Source organism: Alligator mississippiensis, chromosome 3 (assembly GCF_030867095.1).
Source record: "Alligator mississippiensis isolate rAllMis1 chromosome 3, rAllMis1, whole genome shotgun sequence".
Classification (NCBI taxonomy): Eukaryota; Metazoa; Chordata; order Crocodylia; family Alligatoridae; genus Alligator; species Alligator mississippiensis.
The window spans coordinates 116173413-116191717 of NC_081826.1; the positions used below are offsets into that span (position 1 = coordinate 116173413).

At 40.9% G+C, this 18305-nt stretch overlaps 1 protein-coding gene across 12 annotated transcripts in view; it reads right to left on the reverse strand.

The window, feature by feature from the left end:
- LOC102563423 (hypothetical protein) overlaps positions 1-18305 on the reverse strand; it is a 718626-nt gene that overhangs the window by 418544 nt on the left and 281777 nt on the right. Inside the window, exon 9 of one of the 12 annotated variants that reach the window (XR_009460821.1) lies at positions 3068-3090. The exons of the other annotated variants lie outside the window; for them this stretch is intronic. The gene's annotated coding sequence lies outside the window, so the exon portion shown is untranslated. Of the gene's footprint in view, positions 1-3067; positions 3091-18305 lie in introns of those variants that run through there. 12 annotated transcript variants of the gene reach the window in all.

Here is an 18305-nt window from a genome sequence, read left to right on the forward strand (position 1 = left end):
AGTACCACATAGGCTGCTAAGACAGACTCAGCAATAAACCCAGAAGTGCATGCTATAAGTCAAGTTCTTCATATTTTTTAACTACAGTTTACATGAAACAAAAGGTAGGTTAATAAGACCGGTTCATAAAAAATAATCAGAAATTGCATTTCTATGCTGGAAAACAGGTACACTAGCTTTCAGCTTGCTGATCAGAAAATACACTAATGCCAGAAGAACCTGCATACCCCTCCTGCAAATTGGGAAGGAAAAAGATAGAAGAGAGAACCTGGAAATAAGGAGGGACCAAGAGCTTTTGCAGAAATGTTTCTCATTAAGCTAGTCCCTCTGTAGCAGAACTGCAGATTCTAAAGGTTTTATCCCATGTGCTGTTTCAAGACCATTAACCAAATGCGTGCAACTCAGGAGAATGAGGAAGCAGAACAAAACTGTTTCAAAAAAAGCAAAGCTGGAATAAGAGACAATAGTTGCCACCTCCAGACAGTGAGAAATTGCATTATCCCAAAGGATCTGCGGCCACCCATGTTTAATGCAGATAAGTGAGAACACGCACTGCTCTGACCATAAGAGGCCTACTAATGCAGCTGCTCATCCAAAGCACTGGGTGGCCCTTCATTTCAGCAGGCTTGAACAGTTTTAAATTGAAAACATGACTGCTGAGATCTGGGGTGGGACTCTGAACACAACAGAAAGATTAAGAAGAAGGGGAGGCAGGGTTCATGCTCAGCCAAGTGCTCTGAGTCACATACCTGATGTTAGGGAATTCTGGGCAATGTTAATTATATTAGAGTAACTTATGCCTGTATACTCTGGTACACATGCTCATGATAATCATAAAATAAAAGCTACAAAGGAAACTGTGCCCTATAGATCCCTGTAACAGTGTGAGCATCACCTCACTGCATGGTCTCTTTGGCTGGGCTGCTTAGATGGTGTAATTAGTGCTAGCTGACAAAAGATGTTCTCGAATTCAGGAAGAAGTGAATGAGAGAAATGCCATAGCATCACAATGCCAGGACTTGAAATACGCATTTCATCTGGCTTTCTGGTCTGTTGTTAAAGCACAATGACCATAGTTACACCTCACAATTCTGCACCTGTCACTTGTAGGCTAGCGCACCTCTAATTCCATGTATTAAATGTACTCCTGAATAGAAAAAGTATTAGTGCATGACTCGAGTCTGTCATTAGAAGGGGATTTTTTTTCCGTGGTGGGGAAGGGGTAAAAGGAAAATGATAAAGTTACTTTCCGAACAGTATCATTTGCAAGTTAGAACCTTCAGTTAAAAAAAATCCACAAGGTTCTAATTTATTAATGAATAGCTGCTGTCTTTGTAATTTTGCAGTACTTATTCCATTACTGTCTGACACTTCCTATTGTCACGGCTTGAATTTTTAAACACTTCCGCATGACTAGTGCTAATCTCTACATCTCATGGAGGGCTGGTAATAAAAGGAGAGAGATGTAGGGGTGTGTAAGAATGATTATAGATAAACATGTACTATAAAGCCTACCGGATAATAAACTTCCCTGCCCCCCTCACCACTATTCTTCCCAGTTTAAAAAGAAAACAGAAATTGAAACAAAATTTAGAAAAACACTCAATTGAGAGGATCTAGATGTATATCTAATCCCATAGGCAAAAGGGAGAGAGAGAATAATTCTTTTTAAAGAACAAGGAGCTTGGCTGCAGAGATACAAGGCTCCTGGCTGAACTAGGAATTCTAGCAACAAATGGCATGGTCGCCAGATTTGCTTTCAAAAATCTTGTGCAACTAGAACAACAAGGTACTGTGAGCAGCTGCTTTGATGGATGTAATCTTACAATAAACAAACTCCGATTTGCACTGAAGACTACACACACCTGGACAACCTTTTATTTGTCTGCTCAAGAGCTTTTCAGCACCTCTGTTAACACTGACTCTCTACATCAGAATTTACAACAGATAAGTACAAAGAATGTCTGCTTCTGAAGACAGTGGTTATTACATTTCAGAAGCTATACATACTAAATTAGTGTCTGTTAAGAAATACATTTTGTGATGTGTAAAATATAACTACATTACAAGTGGTATGGAGGCCATATACCCAGTGATTATGCATATAGCTTTATCATTTACTTTTTTATAATTAACCTCCACCTGTCTTTGGGGGTGGGAAAATCCTCCCCTTATACGAGCATTTCACCCATCTGTTGGAGAAATGGAAGAGATGCCTTCATAGTTTAGATGATTTCACATCTCACTTATTTAAAGAGTCTCAGGTTCAGTGCAGTTTGTATTTGCTTTCTCTGATTAAGCGTGTGAAATCAGTATCTGGAAACTGCAACGCATAGTGCTCTGATATGCCAGAAATGTGTGGGGGTAACACAAGGCAGACAAGGTTCCTTGGGTGAATCTGATATCTTTTATTAGACCAACCCAAATAGTTGGAGAATAGTTATTAAGCAAGCTTTCGAGTTCAAAAACCCTTCGTCAGGCTAAGGAAGTTTCAGCAGCTGGTGTGTGCTCTTCCTGGATGGAATGAAAAGTAAAGAAGCCAGCGGCTGGGCTCGTATGTGTGCAAGACAGGTAGTCAGTGAAAATGTAGATTGAGGAGTCAATGGGTGAGAGACAGGCGGGGGCTGGGGGGAGAGAAAAGGGGGATGAAAGTGGACAGATACCTGGGGAGTCAGATGTCAGGCAGGTTATAATGTGTCATAAATCCAATGTCTATATTTAGTCCATTATTTTTAGTATCCAGGAGGTTGATGAAGTGGAGTTCATAGGCTCGTCTCTGGGAAGTGTTTTGTAAGTTTCCTTTGAGGATCAGGACTGAGAGATTGGAGAGACAGTGGTTTTCTTGTGAGAAATGTGCCCCCACAGGTCATTGAGTATTTCTGTCTTTGATAGATTTCCGGTGTGCCTTCATTCTGGTGCGCAGTTGTTGTTTGGTCTCTCCTACATATTTTCCATCAGGGCATTTGGTGCATTGGATGAGGTATATTACATTTCTGGAGGTGCAGCTGTAAGATCCTGGGATGCTGATGGCTCTGTTGTGGGGTGTAGTAATTGTGGGGGTGGTGGAGATGTGTTGGCAGGTTTTGCATTCTTGGGGGTAACACAAAATATTCTGATTAGGCTGAAAAGATGCAATACAGGGCAGAATATCTCATGCAAAATTTTAAAACTTACATGATATAAGAAAACCTAATGGGTGCATCTACACATGCGCTTTACTGCAGAGTAGACTAATTACTTCCGCTGTAAAGCATCAACATCTACATGTGCACCAGTATTAGGGCACAGTAAACTAACTCTGCCATACTTACAGTGGAGTAAGTAACTGTGCTAAAACGTGTAGATGGTGACGGGGCTAGCTAGGGCATGAGGGTGCTTTAGTATGGGTGCTCACAAACATAACCTTTTTGGAAGGCGGTTAAATAATCATTCTTGTTTTGTACATGAATAAAATGAAAAAACGAAAAAGAAAAATTAATTAGCTTTCAAATCCACTGGAAGCCGATGACAGATCTGGGATGCAAAACTTCTATCTCATCAGGCAACACTATTCACCAGGTTTCTTCATGACGGTGAAAGTGTTCATGTACAGAACACCTTTGACTTCCAAGGTGAATAGGAATTAAAAAGTAGTCCCAGGATCTTGTTCTGATTCTTTCTGCTCTGGACCTTCATAGTTATTCTTCCACATTTAGGTCACCTGGGGTCAGGTTTTTTGGCTGCTGTTAATGTTGCACTTGTGGCTATCCAAGTAGATAGCCTCAAGAACACCTGCATTATAATAGCTCTGTTTTACACAGAATGAAAGGAATCAGTAGCAATCATCATTCCTAATAAGTCAAAGGCATACCAAGAGAACTCACTGATGTCTGAAAGTGGTGACAGACTTTCATGGGACTCCTACATCAAAGAGAATGGTTAATATAGCTGGCTGAAAGACATTACATATGGTTGCCAAATATGATAGTTAAAGAGCAATACTGAAGTGAAAACAATTCCTAAGAACTCCGCAGGATTTGTTTTTATATTGCTTTCTTAGCTTTAAAAGGAATGGGGGGTAGGACAGAATTCACATTACTTTGCCCATTTGATACGTAATCCTTATTGCTACATAAAGTAAGTAGTTTTCTAAATGCTGTGCCCAAAGCTAAGGGCACAGCATTTAACCTATAGCTGTCCAGCCCTTCCAGCAGCTCTATTGGCAGAAATCCTAGAGGCACACCTAGTTTCATATAGGCTTAGATCTCAACATTTTAGACTTGAGGAACCCCTGGTAGACTCCACAGCAGCCCTGGAAAAATTCCAGCACTTAGTCTTTACTCTTATTTTTGGATAAAGAAAAAAAAAAATAGAGCAGTTTTTCTGCTGCAAAGAAATCCCCAACTAGGGATTTCTATTTGAAACCCCAGGGTTTACCTTGCGACTGGGATGAGGAGGACTTTAATCAGGTCAGTGCCAGATTCACTGTTTCTAACTTAATCAACATGTCACCCATGCTTACTGGGAATTCCTCATTCACAAGAAATAACTGCAATCCTCACCATTAACAGAGATCAACAGGATACGCACACCTATTGGCATGAGAGAGATGCATGTTGATCCAGTTAGTGCAGCATGTGCGAGTCCCCAGACACCTAAGGGTATCACAGACCTATTGCTGATCAATTCAGATGACCAAAGGCTGCTTATCTTTCAAAGTCCAGCACTGACCTTTCACAGGTTTCATAACTAGGGACCTACTTAATTTGTGGATTTTGTGGAAACTGTGAAATCCAGGATTGTCCATGAAATCTGGAAAAAATGCTGGGTCCCCAGCGGGGGAGCACTGGCTGGCATGGTGGCACCAAGGGCAGCAGACAAGAAGGCTGATGGCCTCTCATCCCTCCTCCTCCCTGGGGCCTCTCTGCCAATCAGAGCCAAGGGGTGGGGCTGCCACAAAATGACCACAGATCAACCTGAGAAAATTGATGTCCCCCCACTATTTAGGTAGAGCCCCTATTCATAACTAGTTAGCATACCAGTTTCATTTGTTATAAAAATTAACTGGACAAATTGCTCCATCAGCTTAAAAAGGCTCTGTACCAGTGCCCACAGAAGCAACAAAGAGCTGTCAATAGGTCTTTTCCATTAACATGAATTGTTACCATAAAAAATAAATTCAAACCAGTTGTTCCTGTAACCCTAGTTCACAAGCAATAAAAGCTATGAAGAAACAATGTTCTTCTCCTTAAAATTATGGAGAAAGAGAAAACACTGGCTATATTTTAAAGATGAGACCTACCTCCTGAGGTGCATGCTGGATACCTGAAAACACCCTATTGTCATCCACCTTCAGAGCTGACACAGGGTGTACTGTGAACACAGGACATGGCATAAAACACACATTCCTATCACTGTAAAAGAGAATTACATCCTAATCCCTTAGGCAGTGATTTGAAAATTCATGTTTTTAATCTAAATAATGACATTTGTCAAAAAATATACAATGGCTGCACATAAAGCCTTGTCAATTGCTTCTGACAACTAAATCACATAACCTCAATATGTGCAATATTCCCAAGGAATTCTCTGGGCTAAGTAAAGGGAAGAATACAAAATACTCCAAATAGCAAAGAAGAATTCTCTACTGTGTCCATAGCAAAACTGGATAATCTTTTAGATACAACTATTGTTCAGACCCAGTTCCTCAAACTAAATCAATATTTTAATGTAGAGATTCATTCTGAGACCCTTTGTAGTCATCCTGTTACAAACATTAAGGGTTTTTTTTAATTCAAAATATTAAGGGTCTGCTCTTTAAAATGGTCACCTACTTTTACTTGACGTTTTGCAAAAAATGCAGATTCAACTTTGCAAGTAGAAAAGAGACCAGGCTTCTAACAATCTGCTGTAGTCTCAGATCAGGTAAGAATATATTTGCATACCCTCCTTTGCATCACAAAACAAAACTCTTGTGTTTATATGTGGACATAAGAAAGCAGAGCCTGGTTAAAGCCAACTTAAAAGTCAGACCCTACCATCTCAGTCCACTAAACAAGCAATTGGCTATTTTGCGAGTATAACCTATAGGTAATTGCAGACTCTGTCAAATTAAAAATAACATCTGAAATGCAGTTTATAAATTCAAAATCAGGTAATGCATTAAACATGCATAATTCAAACTATAGACATACACAATGGGTGTGCCTACATGTCCATTTTCTGTGTAGTAAGCAGTTTTTACACCAGCATCTACATGTGAAGGCATCACAGTGTAGTAGGGCTGTGCTTGAGACTAAAGTTAGTCCCTAGTCAGTTCACACACACAGGGTTACTGTACAGTAAGGTGTCTACATGTGGCTTACTGCACAGTACTCAGGCGTAAATATGCTACTTGCATCATGTAGGTAGCAAATTTACATCCACATTGGCATAAGTTGGTTTAGTTACTGTGTAGTACGGGGGTGCACATATAGACACATGCCTGTACTGCACACTAATTTTTGGTTACTTTGCAGTAACCTAAGTTACTGTGTGGTAATTGTGCATGTGTACACACACCCAACATTGTACAAAGGTATGGGCTCCAGAGCTTGGCATTCCTACATGTCTAGCTACTTTTGTTATTTTAACACTCATATTCTGACCCCTGTTTATATGATTTAGGTTAGATCAATTTATTCAATTTCTGCCCCAGATCCTCCCCCTACAAAGACCCCTCTCACAAGGTGGTTGAGCTAGCTGTGGCCCAAGCTGTCTGCCCCAGCTAAGCAGGGAGGCGTGCTCTACCACCCGCACAGCTTCTAGCCTAGGCCACTGCAGGCATGTGGCTGCATTTCCAGAATCTTGGAATCTTGTTTATTGATTCAGTCTAAACAGTTTAGACTAACCTACGAAGATTGAATCTATTCAGCCTCAGGCTTTTTGACTGTCTGTACTTTGCCTATCTAACCTGCTCTTAAAAATGGGGAGAAGAGAAGCAGCAGGAGTGCAGAAGCAAGGTCTCAGCTGTGTGGCTCTGGTGCAGCTCCCTACCACCAGGCCCTGGAGTTGCTCAGACAAATCCCCTGGCCCACATCAGACCAGAGTTAGGTTGTTCCAGCCTATGACTTGGAAAGGTTGCTAGACAGTCAATTGCACCATTTCTGGGCTTTTATAATAACTTTGAATTTAAAGTTTTGCACCTCCCTCTTCCTTCCACACCTTTTTCACAGCGTCTTTCTATTTGTTTTTCATTCTTCCCATGTTCTTTTCCATTTTACCAAAATATTTTTGTTGTTGAGTTTTTACCATGTCTCCAACACTGCCCTTTTTCTATCACTGTTTTTTTTTAGGTGTCTTTTTTTTTAAGTTTGTGTTCTAAAGCATTCAACGTTCAAGTTGGAGTCAAAATTAGAACTGTCCAAGTGGGTTTCAAATAAGGCAAAACAGTTGTGACATCACTAATTAGAACTCACATGAAATTAGGCAGGCTTGTCAGTAAGCAAAAAAACCCACCTTTTTCCGGTGTGTAAAAAGTTGCCTTGCAACTGATCATGCTTAAGTGATTAAGATGTTATTTACACTAAAATTTTAAAGACACTTCATAGAAAGTGAGCTGGTCTTGATCATGTGTCATTTTGTTTAATGGTAAGATATTAAATATCTTTCCTCCCTGGCTTATTTTACTAGTGAAGTGTTATACCATTTCAAGCCTGTTTGCAATTGTATGTAATTTAAGCTGTAATTTTATATTTCATTTTTTGGTCCACTGCCAACATTATCCTCTCCTTGGGACCTAAAAGCAAGATGCTGGCTCTCCAATGGTTTTCCATGGAAAACAATGCCATTTGAAAATACATTTGTGCCTCTGATACATAACTGACATTCAGCAATGCCAGGTCTAAGATCAAATCTGAAACCTGAAAAGTTTATCACAGAAAAAGGATGTTTTATATTGCTTGTACGGAATAGACAAAATAAGCGACACAGAAGAATTAAGCTGTATAGTATGAAAATCTTTCCACTTGTGAGAGTGGGAAAACACTGGAACAGGCTACCAAAGGAGGCTATGGAATTTTCTGCCTGGGAGATTTCAAGGAACTAGTTTAAGAAGCATCTGTTGAGGGTGGAATAGGTACAGGAAACCCTCGCTATTCGCAGGTTCGGCATTCACGGTTTTAAATATTCGCAAATTTTGAACCTGGATCTTAAGTACACTTAAAGGAGCTCCACGGGAGCTCCGAGCTTGTCGCTGCTGTGCTCCTGCCACCGCTACTGTGCTCCTGCCACCACTGCTGCTGCAACCCACCCCCCAGCTGCTGCCAGTGCCCTATTCAGGTCACCTGTACATTTTGATTTTACTTCAGTGCAAAGATCTCTTGGCATCCCTTATAGCCCTCTATGTCTATGACTGCAAGAATAGAAAACCACATTGATGAATAATCATTTCTGGATTTCTGGTAGATAATGCATGAGAAATATTTACAATTAAAATTTTCACTTGTACTTGGCCAAATTTAGGTATGCAGATAATTTCATGTAGATGGCTCGATAAGGTGCTTAACTTCAGGCATATTTTACTTGGTGCAGTCAGGATTTTGATATTCTTATTGCAACTTTTAGGGAAACTTAGTTAAAATGGGGGCAATTATGAAGAACTAATATTAAAGAGATCAAAAGGGAAAATTTTGCTTTCCACACAACATAATACCTCTAATTTAAAAAGTTTTGTATAGCAAGTTTGTCAACATGCTGCTATTAGAAATTATAAATTCATCCAGTTGGATTCACCACAAGGAGATATTCAATTTACAACAGTCTTACATACATACACAGTATCTGGCTGTGTGCGCAATACTGAGGGTTTATTCTAAGGTTTATTCCTAAGAGTTATGGAAAAGTCATTGCAAAAATATCAAAAACCTTGACTACAATTATAGTTAATAAAACTCTTCTTGTATCTGCTCGTCATATAAAAAAATAGCAACAACAACATTTTTAAACTTCAGCTAGTCTCCCTTTCATTCTCTATTAATTGAAACTGTCACTAAAACACCACTGGTGTGGTCATCTATCTTCACAGGATCAAAGCTGAGCGTCTGCTCTTCTTTGCTCGCATACCCAAGGGTTTAACTTTGTAGCTCCCAAGGTTCTCAGCAAAAATTTGCTCAATTGCATTCACCTGGTGAGCCATAAAATTCCCTTAAAAAATACACACACAAAAAAGCTCATATAATTTCAGGCTCCCAAGCCAAGAGTTTAACCTTATCCATTATAGACATTAAATCATGTATGTGTGTATGAAGGGGAGGCTTTTTGTAGCTAGAGGATTGTAATTAGAAAAGAGTATGTGCTTCCACTAATTGCATGAACAGAATCATCAGCACAGCGCCCCTAACTCAGTATAATGGAAACTTGGCCTGAAAGGAAGTCATCTAAACCACGTTTCTTTTTTTCCAGACTCTATAGCACATACATCTAATATAGTTTAAATAGTTTGTGAGTGCCTCAAGTGAAACTTGTGTTTTATGATTTAGGAGCCACCAGAAACTAATCAGAACTGCAGTATATATGCATGTTTGATTATATTTTGTAAACCTGGTGCACTGGGCAGGACTCAACTGCCAATGCAGTTTCTTTACAATGTTTACTGTTGTATGAAAAGCAAAAAATGTAACTCCCATTATTAATAAGGGCTGTACAATAAGTTCACCCCAGTTCTTCATATTCCTGGAGAAAACAACACTTAAAATAGGAGTACCTATGAGAAAATGTTGACTGTGCTACATCATTATTGTTGACTACTGATGTGATGTTATTTCCAGATGAACCTCTTGGGGGATAACAGGAAGATACAGTTCAAGACAGGTAGCAGGCCAAAATTTGGAAAGAGTCTGTAGATTCACAATGCCTAGCTTATCCTTTTGTTTCCAGATATCTTTACAATCAAACAAGCTCAAGCTTTCTTCCCAAGCAGATTGGTTCTTTGCTAACTAGCATGCTGTACAAATCCCTTTCCAAAAAAAGGATATGTCAGTCCATGAGCAAGAGCCAAATCAGAAGGCAAAAGAAGAATCTCACAATTCTAACTTCTGTTCACACTCCTGAACTAATGCCATGGTACATTTCAGAAAACATATGCAAAGCCAAACAAGTCGTTCTGATATTTAAAAAAAAAATAGCTCACGTCATAATGTGTGGAAAATAAATTATTTTAGTTCTTTCCGGTTACAATTTGTCTACACTGCTGTTGCATCATTGTATCATTCCAATACATAAGAACTGCAGCAAGTTTAAGTGAAAACTTGTTTTCATTCTTGAAGGAGACAATCTACTCTAGGTGAATCTACTGAAAGTAACGTCTACTCTAAGGAAGATGCTTTATGTTGACTTGCAATCTGGCACTTCCATTTGACCTCAGGCAAAAATGTTTATCCTCAAAGAAGTAGAAATTAACGAGAAAAAGAATGTGAAAAAGACAAAGAAAACAAACAAACAAAGAAACTAATAGAGAGGACAAAAGCCTGCTCAAGCAAACTCCATGTCTTTTAGCAGATCCATTCATTAAAGGAAAAGTTAGTTACTGTGGAAACCAGTAACTCTCCTAACTTGATATTTCTCCAAATTTATTTTTGCATGAAAGCATCTATTTAGATTCAGAAGTGCAATACTGTAAGTATGTCAAAACTACTAGAAAAAACAGCTAAGAACATGCTGAAAATGTACCCAGAAACACTATGAGAGAGTGTACAATAAGATGTACACACATCAGACCAGATCTCTATTATGTGCATTTCTATATGCTTCCATGTTCTTCTGCTATGCAGCAGTTCCATTTTAATGCAGCAATAAGTTGCTTCTTTTTGTGTTCTCCCCATCACAGGAACCAAGAGTCTAACTTACCTCTGTAAAGTGATTCTTGAAGTCAGTGTAAAGCTTTCCCCATATGGAGGTTGAACAAACCCCCCAGGAAATATTAGGTTAAGCTTGAGAACGTAAAACCAGGTCTTTTGCATGACTGCCTGACACATTACTGAAAGGTCATTATGCTGACCTTTGTTCTCCCACAGGCTAGGTACAGACAGTCAAAAGCCTGAGGCTGAATCAATTCAGTCTTTGCAGATTAATCTAAGATGCACAGATAAAACTGAAATAGAAGTGAACAGACATTTACTGTTCATTCAGGAAATACAGCCACATGCCTGCAATGGCTCAGGTCAGAAGCTGGGAGCACTAGAGCACAGGTCTCTGACTGTGTGTGCTTCTTCCTGCTGCCCACAAGTTCTCTGAAATTTCCAGTCCAGAATTACAGCAGCAGGTCTCTACAGGGTTGCTCATCACTTCTGCTTCCTGCTTCCAGTTGCCTCTGGGATTTGCAGTCCACAACTGCAGGCAGCAGTAAGTTTGAGTGGGGGAAGGGGAAGGGGTGCTTAATCTCCCTTCCTGGCCGCAGATCCCAGCCAAGGTTTTCCTGGGGGTGGAGGGGCGGCTCCCCCACCCCAGACAGACTGGGTTGTATCCACCGGCTGGGCTTGCTCCGCCCCCTTGTCAGCCAGCTCTCACTGCTCCAGCTAGGGAACAGAGGAGTGGTTCAGTCCTGTTCTTTGGAACAGACAGCCCAGCCCAACTCAGACCAGCGAGGCCAGCCCAGGGCTGAAAAGCATGCTGGGATGCTGGGAGACTGATTTAACTTGAACCAGGAAGGGCTCTGGGACAGAAGTTTCATAAACCGGTTTGACCCAAATCAGTTAAGTCTGATACTACATTCAACCAGGTTTATCTTAAACCAGTTTCAGCCATTTTGAAACTGCTTTATTTGTACTGACCTTCTCTTCTGTTAGAGGTTTAAACCAGTTTCTGACCACTTAAACCAGTTTATGTGTAACTTCTGTCCCTAGCCACAGAAACAATTGGCAACATTCATTCTGATGAGAGCTCTTTTGGCCAATTTCATGTTGAAAGCATTCCTAGATATTGAGGTTCATGGACAATTTTGAGGTTTGAGAAAACAGAGACCCTGTGTTTAGGCAGAGATACAGACTTCCAGAATTATCCTTCACAGACCAAAAGAAAGCAATACAAAGAACAAGCAGAACAACTTTTATTTTCCTGGGGTTAGTTATAAAGAATTTTATGAGCAAAGTAAAGAAAAATGAGTTGTTGTTTAAGCCTAGGAATCTTTTAAATTTGACCTTTTATAATGATCATTACTTTCATTAAGATTTTCCAAAGTTTCTATCAAAACAAAGCTTGGGGAATCTACAGTTCAGGCTGGTTTTCTAGACATGAAATTGAGTCAGGCATATGCCAATGAAGAATGCTTGAATGGAATGAAGTTATGCTAATCATAAGGCTATGAAATATGTACCATGCATCTGGAAACAGGGGGTCACATTACTGCTGCAACTGATTACAGTGCAGAGAGAGAAAGAATTTGATAGATTGTGAAAATTCCCTGAATATTTTACATAGTGCTCGTAAGTAAGAAATTAATGCTTGTTACAAATGTTAATTTTAATTTTCCTCATAAATGGGTTTCAAAAAATTGCCAAGATAGTTTCTTCAGGCTTAATTCATATCGATATAAGTTTTTCAGATGTTTTCAATCACCACCAACGCAGCATTTAAAATTTGGTTTTCACCATCATCATCATCTTGTACTAGATATCAAGGTAGGGTCAACAGATTATTACCAGGATGACTGAATAGAGCCATGACACTGATTTAAATGTTTTGTAATTGAGAACCCATTAATAAAAAGGATTTTTCATATCTAAAAATAATTTGATCAACTCTTAATTGCTTTCCTTTTATGCAAGAAATGATTTTTTTCTTTATCTATACACATTTATATGCCCATTTTCAGAGTTACGTGGCATTTAGCCATATAGCACCCCTCAACAATCATTTTACATGTTATGTGGCTTAATCCCATGCAGTTTTGAACATTTCAGGAACACACATGACCTTTTATATTACCTGGCACTACAAAGAGATTCCTGACTTTGGGAAACTAATCTGGTTTTAAACAGTTATAATACTGCACCAGAGGCCAGTTTGATCCTTGCCACTGGAATGCTAGATAAGTTCTAATCTTGTCATCAATTATGAAAGATTCTTATGACAACTCTGATTTTATAAAATTAGGTTATCTTCCAGCCTGTGGACATTTTCCTATTGCATTCTGGGTTAATCCACATATATGGCTCATTTCTGTCAGAATGACAAAAGATAATTGATTTCATTTCATGGTGTATTCTTATCAATGCTTTGCTCTGCTCTTAGCCAGTCTTTGACTGATAGGGTGTTAGAGAAAGTCCATTAATTGATTTGTAAATAATTACAACTAAGTCTTCACTTCTGACTAGCTATCGATAAAGGCATATCCTTTTTCACTGGTGAATGCCTTTAAACTAGCTTTAGATTGTTCAGTGTCCAACTCTAAGGCACAAAATTCATTAATATTATTATACTCCTTTAGAGTAGCACCTGCTAGTGTTGCCACAGTTAACTATCTGTCCACATGTCTACTATACCATACATGGGGGTGGATATACAGCGAGGAAGAAATTACATTGGGAGAACGTGGAGGCAAACTTTTTATTTATTTTGTAAAGCAGATTGTTTCTTTCAAATCTTGGCAATGTTAACGTTACGGAACTATAAAGAAAAGAGTTCACCTGTTACATGAGCCATATATAATAAATATTTCTCAAATGATTTACTGTCTTTCATATACTGTACAGAGTTTAAATATATAATATAGACTTCTATATGGAGAAGAAAAATGTGTAAATGCAAGTTTGAAAAACAGCAAAGAATGTGTAGCTATTTCATAAGCTTTTTATTCTACATTCACTACTGCAAAGGTATAATAGTCAAAAGCCTGTTACAGTTATTGTGCACTCACAGCACGTATGCTGTTGATGTCTGAAAAAGCCACTATGGTGCATTTTGAGAATGTATCTTAAAGAGTTAGGATAAATGTAACGGGGGGCTGCATTTAATTTCTTGTTCATAGCACAAACAAAAGAGGTATAAAGTGGCATCTGAGAACTGCCTCTTCAGCATTACAAAACAATTGACCATAAAGCGTTTTTTATTACTGGTTTTAGTAATAGCAAGCTAATTCCATTTAACAATCAGATCAGTTCTCTGACTACTTCAACAATGACAGCAAAAAGAGGCACTCCTAACAAGTACTATGCCACAGATTATGACCTAAACACTACTTCTCCATGACAAACATCTGCCATCACCAGCAAGTCCACATTTACTACTCAATGAATAGCCATCATTCAATTAATTTCATTTGTTACATTACCCATCTCTCTTCCGGGAATACAGGTATTCTCCCAATGCACAACAATGATCCATCCCACCATATGCCAAAGTTACTGAAGTTTAAAAACATCTCTCCCACAAGATTGATCAATATTAAGTGACTGGAAGTGCAGGTTCAAGCCTTCTCAGCCAAACCAACCAAGTATGCTCCCATCTGATCAAAAGTATAACATGCACCTTACAGAAGACCTTTATAAAGAGTTCAACAGGAGCTAGAATAAACACCTGAATATGTTGCAGGGGTTTAGGTTGTAGCCGTGTTGGTCTAAGGACATAGGCAGACAAGGTTCCTTGGGTTAATTTGATATCTTTTATTAGACCAACCCAAATAGTTGGAGTATATTTATAAATATTTGGGTTGGTTTAATAAAAGATCTCAAATTCACCCAAGGAACCTTGTCCACCTGCATATGTGGCACCTGAGTGAGGCTGGAATTATCTAGCTTGCCAAGTCCAAGGCCCCCAACTCCATGTATGCACAGGATCCACAAGACAGATGTACCAAGTTCTGGAAAAACAGAAGCTGCTTATGTGAATGGTTCCCACTTGCACTCTGTTCTTCTGGGTTCCTTTACTCCCAGTAGTACTGTCTGAGTCATCCTGGCTTGGCATTAGCTGCAGAGGGGATTCAAAACTGTATTGCTGCCACTCATATGTCCACTGGCTTTTCAGAGGATGCCATAGCATGAGCCCATTTTCTTCCTTTGCCTTCCTGGTTCTTCAACTTTCTTCACAGAACAGAAGGGGGAGAGCGGGGAGGGTATCATAAGACTTCCCATATGAGGGAAAGGATACCAGGAGGCAACCACTTTTTGCATGGGGAGGGGATGATCCCCCATGTCATCAAGCAGGATGTTCCTAAGGACTTACTAGTGGATCCAGAATTAAATTTTGTAGTTTCGTAGTTTCACAGTTGGTAGGGTCGGAAAGGACCTGAGGAGATCATCTAGTCCGACCCCCTGCCATGGCAGGAAAGAGTACTGGGGTCAAACGACCCCGGCCAGATGTTCGTCCAGCCTTTTTTTAAAGACCCCCAGGGTAGGAGCCAGGACCACTTCTTTTGGAAGTTAGTTCCAGGTCCTAGCCGCCCTGACTGTGAAGTAGCACCTCCTAATGTCTAGCCTGAAACTACCCTTCGCTAGCTTGTGTCCACTGTTTCTTGTAACTCCCGGGAGTGCTTGGGAGAACAGGGACTCTCCCAATGCCTGCTGGTCCCCCTTGACTAGTTTGTAGACTGCCACTAGATCCTCTCTCAGCCTTCTCTTTTGGAGGCTGAACAGGTTCAGGTCCCTCAGCCTCTTCTCGTAGGACTGCCCTGCTGCCCCCTGATCATGCGGGTGGCCCTCCTTTGGACCCTCTCCATATTGGCCACATCCCTCCTGAAGTGGGGTGCCCAGAACTGGACGCAGTACTCCAGCTGCGGCCTGACCAGTGTCGCATAGAAGGGGAGGATCACCTCCTTGGACCTGCTTGAGATGCATCTGTGGATGCATGACAAGGTATGGTTGGCCTTCCTGACCGCGTCCCCACTTTGTCAGCCCATGTTCATTGTGGCATCAATGATGACTCCAAGATCCTTTTTTGTCTCGACACTGGCGAGAAGGGAGTTCCCCAGCCTGTAGGTATGCTGCTGGTTCTTCCTCCCCAGGTGTATTACCCTGCACTTGTCAGTGTTGAACCCCATCCTGTTCTCATCAGCCCACCTCTATAACCTGTCTAGATCCACTTGCAGCCTGTTCCTTCCTACTAGCGTACCCACTTCACCCCACATCTTAGTGTCATCTGTGAATTTGAACAGGGTGCTTTCTACCCCCTCGCCCAAGTCACTGATGAAGATGTTGAATAATGCGGGCCCAAGGACCGAGCCCTGGGGAACCCCACTGCCCACATCCCTCCAGGTCAAATAAGACCCATCCACCACCACCCTCTGGGTGCAGCCCTCCAGCCAGTTAGTGACCCATCTGACCATGTAGGCATCAACACCACTGTCTCCTAGTTTCTTACTGAGTATGGTGTGAGAGACCATGTCGAAGGCCTTCCTGAAGTCCAGAAAGACTATATCCACTGTGACACCTGCATCCAAGGACTTGGTGACCTGGTCATAGAAAGCCACCAGGTTGGTTTGACAAGACCTGCCCCTAATGAACCCATGCTGGTTGCCCCTGAGCATAACCTCCCGTGCTGGCCCTTCCTAGACATGTGCCAGGATAATTCTTTCGAAAAGCTTCCCCAGAACCGAGGTAAGGCTCACGGGCCTATAGTTTCCTGGGTCCCCCTTCCTCCCTTTTTTGAAGATGGGGACCACATTGGCCCTTTTCCAGTCCTCTGGCACATCGCCCGAGCACCATGAGTGCTCGTAGAGCTGTGCCAGAGGTTCCGCAATGATCCCTGCTAGTTCCTTCAGCACTATGGGGTGGAGATCATCAGGATCTGCAGATTTAAATACATCTAGTCCCTCCAGAAGTTCCCTGACAAGGTCCTCATTAACCCTAGGCCTGGGTGTGCCACCCACAGGGGCCTTGGGGGTGCCAGCGGGGGAGATAACCAGGTCCCTCTTCAGAAATACGGAGGCAAAGAAATTGCTGAATATGTCAGCTTTACTGTCAGGTGAAGCTGACATATTCAAGATTTCTTTTAAAAAAGGTTTCTTTTAAAAAAATCTGAAAGCTAAGTAAGAGTAGGCAAAGCATTTCTATTAAGAAAATATTTAAAACCTTGCATTTTTTATAATATGTCTTTAAACCACTCAGGTAAAGAAGACTTTAACCCTGGGCACAATTTTAAAATGTTTAAAAAAGAAAAAGGGGAAAAAAGGGTCCTCACAGGATGTGAACAACAGCATTAACTTCCATGAACTGTGGCACAATCCTTGTTCCAGATGGCATACAAAATAATTTATAAATGACAAAGTTCAGCAGGTTTACAGCAGCTGTTCAATTGCAAGCACTTTGGCCACCCACTTCAGCAGAACTGAGAGCTTTCAATCAGCTCTTGCCTCTCACAGGGCCTTCAAACAGCTCCAGAACATGTGTTCAATATGTTCTCAAAAAGCCAAATATGGAGGGTTAGTAATCCAAGCAGCCCTGAAGTGCACCCTCAGCATACTGTTTCTCCCTCCCCCCCATAAACATGAGCCTCAACGAGCAACAAGCAGTAGGATAATAAAGGCTGAAAACCTGAAAAATGTCTATGTGAAAAAAACCACAACAATCATTTAATTTCTATAGACACTGCATTTAATGTTCCCAGGCAAAAGCGTATGAACAACCTATCTGCAAATATTAACCAATCTCAGGTGTTTTGATGGTCCCTTGTCTCATCATATCTAAGATGAGGTAAATGTTTAAGAGAGTGAGCCCAAAAGTAGATGCCTTCTTTCCATTCTTCCCATTTCCACTCCTATTCCTATTTCCTCCTCTCCTTTCTTTCATTCCAGATTGCTGCTTTTCTTTGGCATCTTCTTACAGAAGGGGAAGAGAGAGGGAGAAGTAGATGGGGCTGGGAGAGATGCTGCCACATGGCCAACCTTAAGTCCTGCATATAGACCTGAACTTAAAAATCAATGTAAGTGTTTCTTCTCTGGAGTCCTTCCACTAGGAATGGCAGGCCATGAGCTCATGAATCAACCAGGGACCTGCTTACTTGCAGCCTACATGCAATTGTCTTGGTCACTGGTCAAAGGAGGAAGCCACTGGACAGCTCTGTTAAGGTCCCAGAAACTAGGACTGCCTTCAAACTTAACACTGCTACATTCATCTCCGCCTTTGTGGCTCAGGAGGCAAGCCAGAGCAGTCTTGACATGGTGTCATGCATGGATCCAGAAGGGAAGGCCTGATGCAGTTGCACCCCTCTTTTCACAGTATTGCTTCAGAGCTCTGTTTCCCTACAGCCCTGGCCACCTGTGGGATCTGGACCATGCTGCAGAAGCAGCAGGCAGACCTTTTTTAAATCCCTCAGGTAATCAGATAAGAATCCCTCCCTCTCCAAACCAACACTTTCTC